The sequence below is a fragment of the Macaca mulatta genome, chromosome 6 (assembly GCF_049350105.2).
Source record: "Macaca mulatta isolate MMU2019108-1 chromosome 6, T2T-MMU8v2.0, whole genome shotgun sequence".
Classification (NCBI taxonomy): Eukaryota; Metazoa; Chordata; class Mammalia; order Primates; family Cercopithecidae; genus Macaca; species Macaca mulatta.
This window is the reverse complement of record NC_133411.1, coordinates 101,083,446-101,101,963: the sequence shown is the minus strand read 5'-3', so window position 1 is coordinate 101,101,963 and position 18,518 is coordinate 101,083,446. Positions and strand designations below refer to the sequence as shown.

The 18,518-nt window shown below is 37.5% G+C and overlaps 1 protein-coding gene across 8 annotated transcripts in view; it reads left to right on the top strand.

Moving 5' to 3' along the window:
* Positions 1 to 18,518, top strand: part of MCTP1 (multiple C2 and transmembrane domain containing 1) — a 596,052-nt gene that overhangs the window by 566,478 nt on the left and 11,056 nt on the right. The gene's annotated exons all lie outside the window — the stretch shown is intronic.

The window sequence follows — 18,518 nt, the reverse complement described above, 5'->3', positions numbered from 1 at the left end:
AAATACACAAACCTTTAGAATCAGGGGTGTCCAATCTTTTGGCTTCCCTGGGCCACACTGGAAGAAGAAAAATTGTCTTGGGCCACATATAAAATACACTAACACTAACGACAGCTGATGAGCTAAGAAAAAAAAAATCACAAAAAAAGTCTCATAATGTTTTAAGAAAGCTTACAAAGTTGTGTTGGGCCACATTCAAAGCCATCCTTGGCTGCATGCAGGCCAAGGATTGGACAAGCTTGCTTTAGATGGATGAACACTGTATCCTAGCAGAATAAAATCATAGCAGTCTGCACTGTTAACACTGCCTGCCAATGAATCCTTTGTGGAATGGAACAATACTGTCTTTTAATATTTCTTAAAACCATGTTTAAATGTAGTTGCTAAAAACTAACTTTTCCCCTAACTGATGAAACTCACAGGATGTTTGCCACTAGGTAGCTTTCTATAAAATGACCTTACAGGAGTAATGCTACCTAGTATCACTGATTTTACATTTTTAATTGAATATTGCCCATTATCTCTGCTAAGGTAAAACAATAAATGCCCATTTGCTAAAGAAAAGTATCTAAATGATTCTCAGAAATAGAAAAACAAGAATGTAAAACTTAGGAGAGTTCTGACATTCAGATTAATAGAGTGAATAATAAATTTTTTAATGTGAATTTATAACATTGTCTTTGTTTTCCCCAGCTATCTGTCTGTCTGCAGAATGGTATTTCTATTTGTATTTCTGCATAGCAGCAGTTTGGCTCAGATAAATCATCTAATTCATAATACTGGTAGATGTGCCAAAAAGTCACACAAACCAGAAGGTTCAAAATAATTTCTATCAACTCTGCACAGTATGTTTGAGGAAGAGCAGATTGTTGTAACTTTCATGCTTACAATCAGGGAGCATTCATAAACAGAGGCATTTAAACGTTTGTGTATATCTGACGTCACAGAAACATCAAGAATCAGGTAGGAAAAGTCAATATTTATTGTAATCTATCTTTCAGCACTCACAGATAATTATAGTAACAAATAATAGTAATAAAATGGTAATAAGTAACATTTTTGAGAACTTACTACATACTAGGCAGTAGTCTGAACACTTAAAAAATTCAGGACTAATTGATTAAATTTATTAAGCTAATAGAATACTAAGAAGAAATACACAAACTGTTAGAATTGAGGTGTCCAATCTTTTGACTTCCCTGGGTCACAATGGAAGAAGAATTGTCTTGGGCCACATTATCAAAACAATCCTAAATTCCCCCTATTAGACTCAAAGCAATCCTAAATTAAACTCAAAACAATCCTAAATTCCCCCTATTAGACTCAAAGCAATCCTAAATTAAACTCAAAACAATCCTAAATTCCCCCAAGTATGTAGAGATTTATTAAGCTCTATAAGAAACTATACCAAAAAAATTTTTTTTCTTTGTCCTCCTGGAATGTTATATTCAAAGAAAAGAAGTAAAAGTAAGATCACCCTCCCTTGCAGTGGCAGTATTTCCCAGTTCCTTCCTAGTGAAGGTCTTCTTACATTTTTAACAGAGGTACTTGATTTTATATTGGTCAAGTTCTTCTGCAGTGTGCGTGTGTGCGTGTGTGTGTGGAGTGTGTGTGTTTCTTTGGCTGGAGATGCTAACAACTATGATCCAGAACTCAGAGTATTTATGATTTCATTTTATTATAGAGGTTCCCAAATGGTGACAACTATCTCCTTCACGTTTCTTTCTGAAACATCTGGGAATAGGGTGTTATCAAGGAAGAACAGGCCTTAAAGAATGGGTAAAGGGTAAGTTACAGATAGCTGCCAGGGGCACTTTCATGAGATGTCCAATAGCTCCTCCTTCTATAAGGCATGGCTTTAAAACCTGTCTCTGTGTTGCCATTTCTTGCTGGTTTCCATTGAGAACATTTCTTCTTCCTTACTTGATGCAGGAATCTTTGGCACAAACAAGACTGAGGTAAAAGGTCTGCCGGGAACATAGATTTGAGGGATGCTAATTTGAAGAGCCAGGACAAGGATAACACACTTGACTAAACTTAAGCAACTTGCTGTGGGACAATAGTAACTTTTTTTTCCCTCTTTAATGTGACCAGTTGGATGTCTGTAGTTCTAGAAATCAACACAGACCCTTCATGGGAGCAGGAAATACACTCCCAGACAGACAATATAAATCTGGTGGGGCTGTTCACCTACTTTAGAGACTTATTTTTCCACCACCATGCCAGCATAATGAAACGTTTAAATTACCTGTGTCCTGGTCGAGTTCTAGATTGTTTATCCAGTTACTTAAGCAAGAACTGTCATTTATCCAGTTACTTAAGCAAGAACTGTCATTGATCTTTTAGAAATCAAAAGAGCCAGAAATAAAAAGTAGGAATTGGTCAGAAAGGAAAAACAAGAGTTGTATTTTTTTGTTCGTCTGTGATGACTGCTGAGTTTTGGTCCTGGTGCAGATTGGATCACCCCAGTTTTGCTGGGACAGAGCCTGGAGCGGTAGAGTTTTCATCCAAAAGAAGGGTCTTTTCTCTCAAGATAGACTGTTGAACACAACACTAGTTTAGATATTTTAATTGTAAGCTATGTGACATCTTCTAAAACTTTATAAAGGGAGAGTTACATAAAAGATTGAATAGGCAAGATGGATAAAATTCCAAATAAGGCAGTGAAAGAGATGAAATGCAAAATCAGCAGTGATGAGGAATATGTAGTACTCATATTCATCACCCTACAGGGTCTGTGAACAGCCTTGAGAAGGAAAATGTCGTTTCCCAGTGAAAACAGTCTCACACCTGATGCTGCCTCCACCAGCCACTACTCCTGCTCACTCTCAGCTAATGGTTTTGTCTCCCACATCACTGAGAAAAACGGAAGCTATTAGGAACTTCCACATCTTCACATCTTTCTGTCACCAAAGCTAAGACCTGTTTCATCTGCACTACTCTCTTCCCCATCCTCTGGTCCCTGGGAAAGAGGTATCCTTGCTTCTCCCCTCCACTTGGGCTCTGTCTTCCCAAACACATTGCTCCTGTAGTTAGTCTCCCTTTTCTGCAACGTCCTTTCTCCTCCATGCTAGGTCATGCTAAGAGCCAGTAAATATGCTGTAGTGTTGCCCTTCACAAACTGTAATGTACATACATGTCACCTGGAGATCTTGTTAAAAATCACAACTGGAGTTATTGGTCTCTAGTATTTATCTTTTAAAATAAAATCCCTTCTCTTGACCCCATACATGTACTCTCCAGTACCTTCTCCATTTTTCAGCAACCCTTCACAGCAAAACTTGAAAGGTTTTTTTCAGTGAATGCATCTACTTTTCACTAACATTCTCTGTTCAATCTCTCCAAAGCTTCCATCCCCATCACTGAACTGAATGCTCTTGTCAAGGTTATAATAAATTCCATTTTCCAAATCCATCAGCACTTTACTGCTGTCTTCCTTGGCCTCTCAGCAGTTTCAGAGAGGTTACTCCTCCTTTCTGAAATTCTTTCTTTCAACTTCTCTGATGCCTCTTCCTAGTTTTTGTCCTACCTCAGCTTTTTCAGTCATCTTTGCTGGATCCTCCCCATGTGCTCAACAGCTAAGTTTTGTTGTGCCTCAAGGCTCTGTTCCGGTCCTCTGTCCATATTCTTTCCCTGGAAGACTCCTCCTATTCCTGGGACGTTAAGATCTCTGGCCCTGACTCAGATATCCATCTACGGATTGATCTCACCTCCTGAATCTCCAACAGGCACCTCATACTTTTTCACAGCCCAAACACAACTCTTCATCTGCCCTTTTCACAAACTTGCTCCTGCTCCACTCTTCCCTAGGGCAGTAAAATCAGCCTTAGCCAGAAATCAGCCTTAGCCAGGTGTGATGGCTCATGCCTGTAATCTCAGCACCTTGGGAGGCCAAGGCAGGAGGATCGCTTGAGTTTGAGACCAGGGGCAACATGGCAAGACCCCATATCCACAAAAATAAAAAATTAGCTGGGTGTAGTGTCACGTGCCTGTGGTCCCAGCTATTCGGGAGGCTGAGGTGGGAGGACTGCTTGAGCCCAGGAAGTTGAGGCTGCAGTGAGCCACGTTTGCATCACTGTACTGCAGCCTGGGTGACAGACTGAGACCCTGTCTCAAAAAACTATCAGTCTCATTTACCTAGTTTCTCAAGCCAAACATGTAAGCAATTCTCTGATTTCTGTGTTTCTTGGCTTCCACATTCAATCTAGTAATATGTCTATGGTGACTTTACTTTCAAAACATCCCAAATATGTCCACCCTGGTCTAAGCTATTTTCCTTTTGTGGGCTACTGTAGTAGCCCCCTAACTATCTTGTTTCTCCCCCATAGTATATTCTACATAAGTGGTCTTTTAAAAATGTAAATTATTCTGTGTAAAAGCTAGTAATAAGACAAATAAAATGTAATGTTCTTCCTCTGGCTAAAACATTCCAATGGGCTTGCCATCATGCTTGGAATAAAATCTCTACTTATTATGGTTACAAGTCTCCCTCTGTGGCACTGCCTGTTTCTCTGTTGTCCTGTGCTCCCTCTTCACTGGCTACCATGTTCAGGCATCCTTTGTTTCCTCAAGCAAGTTGAGCTTGTTTTTTGCCTTAGCACATCTGTACTATGTGCACTTCTCCTGGTTAATTCCTTCCATCATTCTGATCTTGTGCTGGTTCTTGCTTGTAATACTTCCAGGTGACCGTTACTCCTCCTTCTCTTGCAAATCACATTCTTTTGGGAATTTTGCCAATGGGAGATACTGGAAGGAGACTGGGAAAAGGGAAGAAGTAAATAAAACAGAACAATTCTCTCTCTTCTCTCATTCTCCCTCATCCCCCTTGATATGTCTCCCTGGTTTCGGGGGCATTATCCAGCAGTGACTAGGTGACTGAGTGTCCTCTGTGGTTCAGCTCTCCACCAGACAGATCCCTCCATAATCCCAAGCATTGTACTGACAAGAACCTGCTCCATGGTGCCACTCCTGCCACACAGTTGATCCATGTGGTCATCATCTGGGCTCCAGGAACCTCCCTCTGCTAGTGGCTTTCTGCATTGCTCATGTCTGCCACACACTATTTGATGCTCAATTCTTCCATCACCTGTGTAGCTACTTCCCTGTGTTCAATTCCCTTTGTTTGAAATACTTAGTTTCTGTTTTCCTGACCAAAACTGTTCTCAACTACAGTGTTTCATCATCAGAGCAGCCCTCACTGACCACTGGGTCACTGTCCAGCACCTGTACCCATTTCAGGTCTCTTCATTGCACTTTTTATTCTTTGCTGCTTGTCTTGTTTGTTTATCCATATATTTGCTTGGTGCTATCTTGCTTATCATTGTATCCCCAGAGCCCAGTATCCTTAGAGCCTAGAATAGTGTCTGATACATAGTTGGTGTTGAATAAATATTTATTGAGTAAATGAATAGAAGAAATGAATTGAGATTTGGCTAAAAAAAAAATACTACCCTAATGAAGAGATGACATGAATGAAGTGAATGATAAGCAGGCCCCTAAATACAAACTCTAGCCAGTGGCGGGGAGGAAAATGAAAGAGAAATCAGGCGGAAAAAATGAGAATATTACCCTTTGGGAAGAGAGTCGGTGAGAAGAAAACTAGTATTTATATAACATCTATTAGCATGCCAGTTGCTTTACACACATGATTTCATTCTGTTCCTACATCAACTCTATCAGGTGGATATGAAGAGAAAACCAAGTATCTGAGAGGTCACATGGCTCGTAAAATGCACAACAGGATTTAAGCCTACAACACCCCCCGGCTTGATTAGGACAGGCCTACGAAAGTACATCATAGCCTCAATCCATGCCCATCCCACTTTTATTGTAAATGCAGAATTTTAAAATGCAGATGCATAAACTACCATTTCTAAAGAACTTGTTTTATCCTGTTAAACCAATAGCCATCTTAAACTAGGGAGTTTAAGAATTTGAGACACTTTTGAAATTGATTCTCATCTTTTTCTTGCCCTTTCTCCCTCAAATAAATTGCAAGGCACCATGATCCACACCACTAAGTAACCAACTTTATCATAAGCTAAATAAAGTAGGCCTTTGGAATTTTCTTCCAGGTTGACCTCAGAATAAGCCTGTTGTAGTGATTTACTCTGCAGTAAGGAAGGGGTTTAGGGGATAGGCCTACCCCATATATCAGCAGCATCCCATAGAACACTAAGTTGTTATTCAGGTATGTGCTACATATGGCATCAATAGAGAAAGATGGCCTAGTTCCCCTCAAATTTGCCAGGCCCTTTATTTATACAGACATCTGCTATGTTTTGTTGAATTTTATTGAAGAACCCTATTATCTTAAGGAGGACAATTGAATTCTCAGTCCTGTTCTGGGTTTCCTGCATTATGCCAAGATCTGAAAATGGTGGATGATGTTACTGTTTTGCTGCTTATAAGGAAATTGAGAAATAAAAGCCCAAAATGGTGGAGCAAATGATTTTTTCCTAATGCTAATTTCTCGTTTGGTGGATTCAAGTCAGGCCTTTAACATGACTTTGACATTGCTTTTATCCTGATTTGTTCTTAAGACTGTTCCCTATGCCCAAACGTCATGCTCGCAGACACTGAAGATGTACAGCAAACTAACAAATCATGGAAATTAAATAGCAATAAAACTGTTATTAACTTCATATAAAAATATTATCCAGTATTTAAATGGCAATTATTTCCAGAAACTTGGCAATTGTAACCATACAAATGATTCAATTGGTTCCAGTCACAGTCCATATTTGTTTGGAAAGGAAATACCAGTAGTGTTTGAAAAATGGGTTATTAAAGACCTTGGTTTGCTGAAGGTGGCTCATATCTTCTATTTGCTAACACAGCATCTTGTTGGGGAAAAAAATAATAAGTGCAGCTTTTCCCTATCCCAGATTATTTTCACTACGGATCTTTAGAGCAGGAAATAAAAAACAGTTAATGGTCATGGGGCATGTGGAATTAGTTTAAGCAAAGCCAAACCCTGGTCCTGCTGACCACCACCTCTTTCCTGTGCTGTTTTGTCTATGCTAGCCTTAGAATATGTCAACAAATCTCTTTTAAGCTCAGATGGGGAGAAGGGATGGTGATTCTCTCTTTCTGTAAGGGAGTAATTTACAACAGATGTGCCTTTTTAGAAAGGTACAAGTTTGGCTTGTAAAATATTTGTAAAGAAAAATAGCCTCTGGATTTCACAAAGTAGTCCTTACTTGATTGTGGAGATGTCACAAAGAGCATTGTTTTTCTAATACTAATATGATTCTTTTCTCTCACAATTTGATTATAACTCAAGGTTAGTTTTGGGGAAGACCCAAGTTTAAATATCTAAAACAATGTACCGAAAAAATACCATATGGGACTCGACAGCTTTTTGACAGTGACCTGAAAGGAGCCCAATTTCAACCATGAGACATGGGTTATAGTCCCAGGAACTCTTTTTAACTAGTAATGAAATCTTAGCTTCTCCAAGCCTCAGTTTCCCTATCTGTAAAATGGAGGAACCATATGACCCTGCCATCTCAAGTGGAAAGATAAATTAAAAATGCTTTATAAGCCATAAAGTCCTATAAATGATGTGATTAGTTTCATAACAAATCTATTTAAGAAAAAAACTTTGAGGGCCCCATACCTTGCATATATGACTTTTTGTAACTTATACAAAAGACATAATCATAATAAAATAATCAGAATCTTTCTTTAGATAAGAACTGTACTAGTAAGTATATTAGCAACAGAACTTGTGCTATTTAAGATTAAATAACTCTGGCGCCGATTCAGCCACGAGGCTTATTGAAGAAGAGCTCACTGATTCTAAGTTTTAACTGAGTAAGCATTAACAGATAAAATCACATGATAAAAGGCATGCATCTTATGAGTATAACCAGTGGCCTTCAGAGGACATACAACTTCCAGTGGATGAGGAATACTGTAAACAGATGAACCTTCTGCTCAGGTGCCATTTTTCAAGTCCCATATCTCAGATAAGAACACATACAACTGGAGGCACCCAAAGAGAGTGAGCATGAATTGAGGCAGAAGTGTGAGGTGGATCTTTAGGCAACTGATCTTCAGTTTCTTCAAGCTGGGAATGAGAATAATATCCATCACCCTCGTGTGATGGTTGTAAGGATCATATATGATGATACATATGACAAAGAAGTTTTACAAGCATGAAATAATATTCCTGAGATACAAGGGAGAAAATTGTCATCTTTATTAAGATTTAATACAATTTAACTTTTAAAAGTGTTGTAGGATTTCCTTTTTCAGTCTCTTCAAATTGTTAATGACTGATGTTTACTGAGTACTTCCTATGTTCCAGATATTTGTGGATTTTATGGCTTTAATGGATTAATTTAATTGTATAACCATCGCAAAGGTAGGTTGAGTTATTATCCTCATTTTACAGATGAAGAAGTTAATAAATTGCTCAAAATCACCGAGCTAAGAAAATGATGGAAGCAGCATTTGAACCATACTTAGCAAGAGAGCCAGTTACTAAGAAATCCACTCATCTTCTAAATGTGGTCATCTAGAATTATAGAGTGCCCACCACCTTCTCTAAACTCTCAACTGCCTTCTCAGTTCTGCATTTGAGTTTTCAACCATGTTTAAACACATATTTGAAAATGAAGTAAACAATTTCGAAAGAAGATTTTTTTAAAAAACAAACATACATCTACAACTTTTTCATTAGAAGTTGAGATTTAAGAAACCAAAAAAAAAAAAAAAAAAAAAAAAAAAAAAAAAAAAAAAAAAAAAACACCTAGCCCAGCATTTGCTATCTGGATTCAGGAATGAGCTCAGTGTTTGAGCTCAGTCAAGCTTTGGTATTCTCACTCAAGCTTTAACTACTGAGCTTGTAGAAAGAGCAGGAGAAATTCCACCCACCAACAGTATTCTCAAATAAGCTTTCAACTGACTCTGAAGGGCAGAGACTATTCAGTCCTTTTTATCTTATCTGTAAAATGAGTAAACCGAACCAGGAGGGGTTTTAGGAAACATCTTATTTCACCTTTTCTTTTTTCTTTTCTTTTCAAATGAGGTCTAAGGACAGGCAGTGACCTGTAATCCTGATGGCGCTTCCACATTTTCTTGTGCTTTATTTTCAATGTAATTCACAGGCTCACATGCTTTCACATTTCAAAACCTTTCCACAATTTGTTCATTTTGATTTTACAGAAAACCCTGTGAGGCATACAAATTCTTATCTCAAAACTTGCGTTATCTTGGTTGAAAGTAGCCTTTGTTACTTATTTTCCAGAATCTCTGGATACTTGGGAGCCCGAGTGTCACAGCGTCTGTTGTGGCTTCTATCAGAATTAGCCTAGAACTAGTCCTCTTTGGCCTTTTCACTTGGAGTCCATCTGAAAGCAGAACTTCTGGGACAAGAGCCTGAGATGGGATAATCTATAAGGCCCCGTTTTCCTGGCTGCTGGCCAGGCGATTAAGTCAAAGGTTTTGATATTGATATTGATAAGGTTCTTTTAAGACCTTTCAAATACAGGTCCCTGGGTATCCTTGAGAGATCTGTTCCAGAACCTCCCATGGATACCAAAATCGTATCCAAAATCTGTGAATGCTCAAGTCTCTGATATAACTGCCCATTGGTAGAATCGATGGACGCAAACCCACTGTGTGGAGGGCTGACTATATTTGCAGGACAGTTAAAAAGGGTTTTCTTGGCTGGGGTGTGGTGGTTCACACCTGTAATCCTAGCACTTTGGGAGACCAAGGTGGGACGATTGCTTGAACCCAGGAATTTGAGATAGCCTGGGCAACACAGCAAGACCCTCTCTCTACCCACAAAAAAAAAAAAAAAAAGAAAAAAAGCCAGATGTGGTGGTACACACCTGTGGTCCCAGCTACTTGAGAGGCTGAAGTGAGAGGATTGCTTGAGCCTAGGAGGTTGAAGTTGTAACGAGCTGTGATGGAGTCACTGCATTCCAGCCTGGGCAACAAAGCGAGACTTCATCTCAAAGCAAAAGTTGGGGGGTTCTTCAGTTTTTGGCTCCAGGGAACTCTCCCTCCTGACAACAGGTACATCTGCATTGCTGGATGCTTGCTGTAAGGTTTATTTACATTTAATAAAAACTATGTACAGCCTTTTACAAATAATTTTTGTTGACTTAGAAGTTAACATGGTTAGCAAGTTTTGTTTCTGTCTTGACTTTGTCATTTGTGCTTCTGATCGGAGATATTTTCCTGCCTCCTAGTCAACTTCTCAGTCTTCTCATCTTCCTTCTATCTGTGAGAGTATCTCTTTTCCGTGTTTTCCTCTCCCTCTTCTCCTTTGTCTCTTCCTCTCTTTTTTTTCCTTCTTTCTCTTTCCTCACTTTTTCCTGTTTTTTTTTTCTTCCATTCTTTCCTTCCTGGCTTTTATTATAACTCTTAGAGTGCCAGCTGCCACTTAAAAATGCCTGTTGTTTGCATTGTCTAGCCCAGGGTATATTTCTCTCCAAATTCTTTTTACGTCATAATCACCTTTAAAGTTGCATGCAAATTACATGTATAAGATTAAGTCAACAAGGTAAAGCACAGTTAAATGCCATTACAAATTATGTAGTAGAAATGAGCTCTGAAAAGCATAAGGCTACTTTGCAAAAGAGGAAGCAAATATTAAAACCAGGTAAAGACTCATTCTGCAAAAAAGCAAAAACAAACAAAAAATAAACCTCTGCCAAGTCAGCAGAAGGGGGAAAAAAATCTCAGTGTAACATTATAAAGAATTTACCATCATTTTCTAAAATAGACTCTGACAAGTTAACACTGAGTCATCTGGTACAAAACTAAACATGCATAAAAGGTTTCATATAGTTAAGAATTCCCTCTAATATTTCAAAATTTTATTTTTAACATAAGCCAAAATGTTTGAGAACTGTTTTAAGATAAAAATATACTATCTTGTTAAAAGGTGTCCATTTATCCTGTTAACCTTAACTCTGAGTACCTCAGTGTCTCAATAGAGTGTTTCTATTTTTTCAAGGCTAATATCAGGAAGAGAGGCAAGGCACCAAGGAAACTGCACAAGATTTGATATAGTAAGAACTGAATAAGACACTTAGATAAGATTCAGTAGCCAAGGGACTCTGAATTGCTGAACTGCTCTCTGAGAATTTCAGTATTCTAGATTTCAGGTTGAAACATGGTTTTTTTATATCTGAAAAAGAAGAAAGATTCACCTTTTGCCAAAGGTTATGTAAGCAAGACTTTAAAGGACAAGCAAAATTATGATAAAGATTAATTAGCTCTTTGGGATAGAAGGTATCTCAAATCCGAATACTTCCTCCAGGAAATAATAAGGTGACCATATGCCCTGGTATAGTTCCATTTTATGCTTTGTTACTGCTACCATTTTATGCTCATTATTGTAGCATAAGATTTAATAGCTCTCCCTTTCTCCTAAGACACTCTCTCACCTTAGAAAGTGAAATAACATTGATTTTATAATAGCAATATTTGTAGCAAATATATTCTACATACCTGCTAATTCTGATTAATACAGCACAGGTGTTCAACAGATAACTTCTCAACATGGTTGACAATGACCACTATGGCAGGGTTCCTAAATGTATTAATGACTAAGCTAGGATGCGGCTCGGCAGGAAAAACCAGTCCCAGAATATTCACCCCCTGATGTCTATCACTTTGGCTTCATGTTCCCATTTAGAACAGACTCAATGAAGGGGAGAATCTGTCATTTTGGCTTGAAAGTCAATGAATAGGATTCTTCAAATATGTAAGGTATGCCTATTCATTATTTAGGTCTTTAGATTTTCTTAAATATCTCAAAACTAGGTGGTAGGTACTTTGGAAGAATCTAGTTAACTTTCTGTTGTGATATGTCATAGTAAAGTAGGCATATATTAAAGAATCACTGTACTTCAACTTTTACAGTTAGTGATGTTTTAGGGACTATTTAAAACCTAGTAAGAGAGCTTTTAGAAATATTGTATAAAATCATTAGAAATAGTTGTGCAATATAAATCTCACATATTCTCAGATTCATGGTTATAGCTGTTATAGGTATTTTTTTTTTTTTGCATCTTCAAAAGAAACATTAATAATGCATTAAAAAAAAAAGTGTCACTACCAAGACTGGGTGATTAACTACTCTGTGATATTTCTTTCATCCAGCTGCTTTAAAAAGGAAAGCAAAAACAACAATAAAGGAATGTACCAATTTATTCTCTACAATAAAGTATTGAACATTATTGAAAAAAGTATGAAATATTGGAATGCAACATAGCAATTCCATTACCCATTGCAGGTTTGGGTCCTATACTGTATATAAAGAGTAATTACTTCATTGGTTGGAGACCACAATGAAAGAATATAGAATTTGATGACAGATTTTAAAATGAAAATTTTATCCCAAAGCATTTGCTTTTCAAAACTGCGTCAACATTACAGACCATCTTATTTTGTCTTTTGGTAGTTGAGGGTAAGGGAGTGGCGGTGGGCTGGGAGTGCAGCAGTAACAAAGCAAATGAAGATTGAGTGAATATTTAAAAATCCTTAGCCAATAATCGTACATCAGCACTTGGATTTTAAAATGGCTATTAAAAATTTTCTTCACAGATGCCTCAAGTGACACATCTTATTAATGAAGGTCCTGCACTTAATATTTGCTTGCATGATTGACATTAAATCTGGTGGTTTCTAACACATCTTTCACTTTCTACCCTCAAGTTTCTGGATTTCATTCTCTTGCTCAAGATTTTAGCTCTATGATGATTCTCAAGGCTAGATTATGGTGTCTGCATTTTCGAAACATTTTCAAATCATTTTTCTTTATCTCAAAGGAATTACTGGTAGGAACTGAAACCTTCCTGGATAGAATAGGAAGGTCATATGGTTATTATATAGACTCTGGAGTTAGCCAGGCATTGTCCCAACCCAAGTTCTGTCGTTTTCTCTGAGCCTGTTTTCTCTTCTGTAGAGTGGAGAAAAATAACTACATTGTAGGATGGTTGTGAGTATTGGATGAGTTATGAGAAAAGCACTTTACACTGCTTAATGAGTGTGTTTATATTCCATTTCTTTCCAAAATTAAGATAGCTTATAAAAATATAAAAAATAGACAAGCCAAGTACCAGTTCATTTATTTCTTCTAACCATCTTCCTTTAGTAATATTAAGACAATTGGGGAAATATTCTGATTATAAAAGTAAAATATTAATTGCAAACAATTTGAATATTACAGGAAGGTATGAAGAAGATAAATTTCCATTACTGGAATATTTTGATGCATCTCCTTCATCCTTTTTTTCCCCCCCAACATAGACATTTTAAACATAAATTAGGATTACACTATATATATTAGATCATAAGCATTTTTGTCATTATATATTCTCTCTAAATATTTTCTGATTTCATAACCTATCAATTGTATGTACCATAATTAATCTCATCCAACATACTATTACTCTTTTTGTTATAAACAAAAATGCAATGAAAACATTTTCAGATGTTTACTATTTTGGAAATATCATCCCATCATTTGTAGCATTTGTTGATTTTTTTTCTCACTTAGCCTTTTAAATTTATGACTTTTGACATGTTTTAAATTTTATGTAACCATTGCTATAAATTATTTTCCTTTGTAATTTATTTTACTTTTTGTACGTTTAGAAAGTTCTTTCCTATTCCAAGGTCAGTAAATAACTTCCCTGTATTGTCTTTTCATAATTCATTTTTGCTTTTAACTTTTAAAAAAAAATTTAATTATATTTTAAGTTCCAGGACACATATGCAGGACATGCAGATTTGTTACATAGGTAAACATGTGCCATGGTGGTTTGCTGCACCTATCAACCCATCACCTAGGTATTAAGCCTTGTATGCATTAGCTATTTATCCTGATGCCCTCCCTCCCCACATCACTGCCCCCCACCGCCACCACCACCTGCAGATCCAAGTGTTTGCTGTTCCCCTCTCTTTGTCTATCTGTTCTCATTGTTTAGCTCCCACTTATAAGTGAGAACATGTGGTGTTTGGTTTTCTGTTCCTGCATTAGTTTGCTGAAGATAATGGCTTCCAACTCCATCCATGTACCTGCAAAGGACATGATCTAGTTCCTTTTTATGTCTGCATAGTATCCCATGGTATATATGTATCACATTTTCTTTATCCAGTCTATCACTTAAGCACTGATGGGCATTTGGGTTGATTCCATGTCTTTGCTTTTGTGAATAGTCTGCAATACATGTGCATGTATCTTTATAATAAAATAATGTATATTCCTTTGGGTATATACCCAGTAATGGGATTGCTGGGTCAAATGGTATTTCTGGTTCTAGGTCTTTGAGGAATCACCACACTGTCTTCTACAATGGTTGAACTAGTTTACAGTCCCACCAACAGTGTAAAAGTATTCCTATTTCTCCATAGCCTCGCCAGCATCTGTTGTTTCTTGACTTTTTAATAATAGCCATTCTGACTGGCACGATATGGTATCTCATTGTGGTTTTGATTTTCATTTCTCTAATGATCACTGATGTTGAGCTTTTTTTCGTAAGTTTGTTGACGGCATAAATGTCTTTTGGGCTGGGCACAGTGGCTCACGCCTGTAATCCCAGCACTTTGGGAGGCCAAGGTGGGTGGATCACCCGAGGTCAGGAGTTCGAGACCAGCCTGGCAAACATGGTGAAACCCTGTCTCTACTAAAAATACAAAACGTTAGCCAGGTGTGGTGCCACATGCCTGTAATACCAGCTACTTGGGAGGCTGAGGCAGGAGAATCGCTTGAACCTGGGAGGTGGAGGTTGCAGTGAGCTGAGATCCCACCATCGCACTGCAGCCTGGGCAACAAGAGAGAAACTTCATGTCGAAAATAATAGTAAGTCTTCTTTTGTGAAGTGTCTGTTCATGTCCTTTGCCTACTTTTTAATGGATTTTTCTTGTAAATTTAAGTTCCTTGTAGATTCTGGATATTAGACCTTGTCAGAGTGATTGAAAAAATTTTCTGCCATTCTGTAAGTTGTCTGTTTGCTCTGATTTCTTTTGCTATGCAGAAGCTCTTTAGTTTAATTAGATCCCATTTGTTGATTTTTACATTGGTTTCACTGCAACCAAAATGTTGGTTGCAAAGCAGAATGTTTGCTTTAGACGTTTTTGTCATGAAATCTTTGCCTGTGCATATGCTCGTGGTATTGTCTAGATTTTCTTCTACGGTTTTTATAGTTTTGTTTTACATCTAAGTCTTTAGTCCATCTTGAGTTAATTTTTGTATAAGGTATAAGAAAGGGGTCCAGTTTCAGTTTTCTGCATATGGCTAGCCAGTTTTTCCAGCACTGTTAATTATACAAGGAATCCTTTCCTCATTGCTTGTTTTTGTCAACTTTGTCAAAGATCAGATGGTTGTAGATGTGCGGTCTTATTTCTGAGATCTCTTTTCTATTCTGTTGCTGTATGTGTCTGTTTTTGTACCAGTACCATGCTGTTTTGGTTACTGTAGCCTTGTAATATAGTTTGAAGTCAGGTAGCATGATGCCTCCAGCTTTGTTCTTTTTGCTTAGGATTGTCTTAGCTATATGGGCTCTTTTTTGGTTCCATATTAATTTTAAAGAAGTTTTTTTCTAATTCTGTGAAGAATGTCAGTGGTAGTTTGATGGGAATAGCATTGAATCTATAAATTACTTTGGGTAGTATGGCCATTTTCACAATAATGATTCTTCCTATACATGAGCATGAAATATTTTCCCACTTGTTTGTGTCCTCTGATTTCCTTGAGCAGTGGTTTGTGGTTCTCCTTGAAGAGGTCCTTGCCTTCCCTTGTTAGCTGTATTCCTAGGTATTTTATTCTCTTTGTAGCAATTGTGAATGGGAGTTGATTCATGATTTGGCTCTCTACTTGTCTACTGTTGGTGTATAGGAATGCTAGCAATTTTGCACATTGATTTTTATATCCTGAGACTTTGCTGAAGTTGCTTATCAGCTTAAGAAACTTTAGGATTGAGACAATAGGGTTTTCTAGATACAGGATCATGTCATCTGCAAACAGACAGTTTAACTTCCTATGTTCCTATGTGAATACCCTTTATTTCTCTCTTGCCTGATTGCCCTGACCAGAACTTCCAATACTATGTTGAGTAGGAGTGGTGAGAGAGGGCATCCTTATCTTGTGCCAGATTTCAAGGGGAATACTTCCAGCTTTTGCCCATTCAGTATGATATTGGCTGTGGGTTTGTCATAAATGGTCCTTATTATTTTGAGGTATGTTCCATCAATACCTAGTTTGAGTTTTTAACTTGAAGGGATGTTGAATTTTATTGAAGGCCTTTTTCGCGTCTATTGAGATAATCATGTGGTTTTTGTTTTTAGTTCTGTTTATGTGATGAATTTATTCATTTGTGTATGTTGAATCAGCCTTGCATCCCAGGGATGAAGCCAACTTCATTATGGTAGATACTGTTTTTAAAAAAACTTCTTAACATTAATATGGAATGTATTGGGGGCTATTTGAGACAGATATTAAGATAGATTTTGGCTATCTCAGATGTGAATGTCTATTTTAGGTAGGATCTAACATAACTTTCCCCAGTTAAATGCCCAGTAACAATACTTATTTCCTTTGTGCATGGCACCTTATCATATACCAGTCTTTTGATGCCCATATCTCATTTTAATTAAATATCGGGTACAGTGAATGCCTTCTCATGATTACTCTTTTGTAAAATTTCTTAGCTAGTTACCTATTTATTTGTCCAACAAACTTTAAAAACACTATTAAGTTCTCCCCGTTTTCTCCAATCTAAACATTAGGATTTGCTTGAAATTTCATTAAGCCTATATATTCAACTGAAAAAAAAAAACTTTATATATTTTGTACATTTCCTGCTGAAGTTTTACCTAGGTATTTCATATATTTTGTTTCTGTGAAATATTTTTTCACATAATTTTGAGGTGAAAGACATTCTCAATGGACTTCCATTGTACAACCAGCATGCTTCAACTCCAGTTTGACTTACTCCGTATGTGGATAAATATTTATGAGTACTTTGCTTCACAGACATAAATGAACTTAGCTGGTGCTTGAGAACACTAAGGGACACACAGTTGGGGCAGACCAACTTTCTAGTTTTGAAAGGAACAGGAAAAAGCCACTGGTTACTCATTTTACTCTAACGTGCACAATTGTATAGGTGAAACTAACTTTTTTTTTTCTAACTTTTTTTTTTTTTTTTTTTTACTGGAGAGTGTGAAAGATAAATTGATGGACCAACGTCTGTCATGACAAGTGAATGGTGACTTCTGAAGACAATAGGGAACCCTGAGTAGCTAACTGTTCCCAATACTATTTAAGCTTTATGCGTCTTGTCTACCTAATTGACAATCCATTTTGGCATAAGCAAGATGAATAATAGACACATTTCTCCCATGTGAATTAAATTTAAAATTAAGACTCTAAGTAACTGGTATCTATACCAAAGATCGTTATAAAACTGGCCTCCATGTCCTTGGTCCCAGTGTACCCTGTTGTCCTTGGAGGAGGCACACACATCTGTCATTCACTTGCCTGCAGTTTCTGAGGTGGCGGGATGCCAGCCCTGGCCAAGTGTTCACAGTGTAGAGTGCTTTAGACTCTTCTGAAATGAAAGTCAGTATGTAAATGTGCAACATGACATTATTATTCTAGCTTCCTGGCTGCTTTCAGCAAGCACTGACTGCCACATGAGGTCTCAAGTGTTCTGGCATAGTGTGCAAGTGTTCAAAAGAAGTTAAAGTAATGAAATTGGATCTACATTTCCATAGATATTCAAGCTGGCATGGAGGAATGGAGTCATAGAATCAGGGTTGGATGGTCTCCACCAAACAGCCTAGGCAAGTGCCTGTGATGCCAGGCTACTAAGCAGAATTTTCAATTGTGAAAGGCCACCACTGTTTCTTCCTTTGAGTCTAAAATTGCAAAATATGCACATTTCTCCTAAGGTCACTCCACTCTCTAGGTGCTTAAATTTAATGCTCAATCTCCGCCCATCCGTGACCTGGAGCACACCAGCTTTGCTTAAATTCAGTGTTTTAAAATGAACTAAGCACCAAAAAGGGGAAAAAATGTTTAGTTAGAACCTAATACAGCATATACTACTGTATAAAATATATGACTATTATTTTTAAGAAGGAGGTCAGGCTTAGTTTGTATATGATCTAAGTAGTATCCACATAGTAGATTCCGGGTTTTGGTGGGGTTTTTTTTTTTTTTTTTTTTTTTTTTTTTTCAGTTTTCATTGCTCACAAATCTCAAGTGCATCCAGCATTCTCTGCTGCTGAAATATCTAGAGCCACAACAAAAGTTAGGTTTATGGGCGGTGGGGTCAAGAAACTGGGTCCGCTAAGGTATGTCTCGGTGAATCCAGAAGCACTGTAGAATCCGGGTTTGGTAATTCTGGGACCTCCCCTCTCTCTTATACCTTCCTCCCCCAAATGTATGTTCTGCTCATCAGAGCAAGAGCAAAGGAACCCAAGGCTCTTGCTTTGCAGCTATCTTTATAAGTACAAATCCATGACGCTGGGTCCCCTTTCTC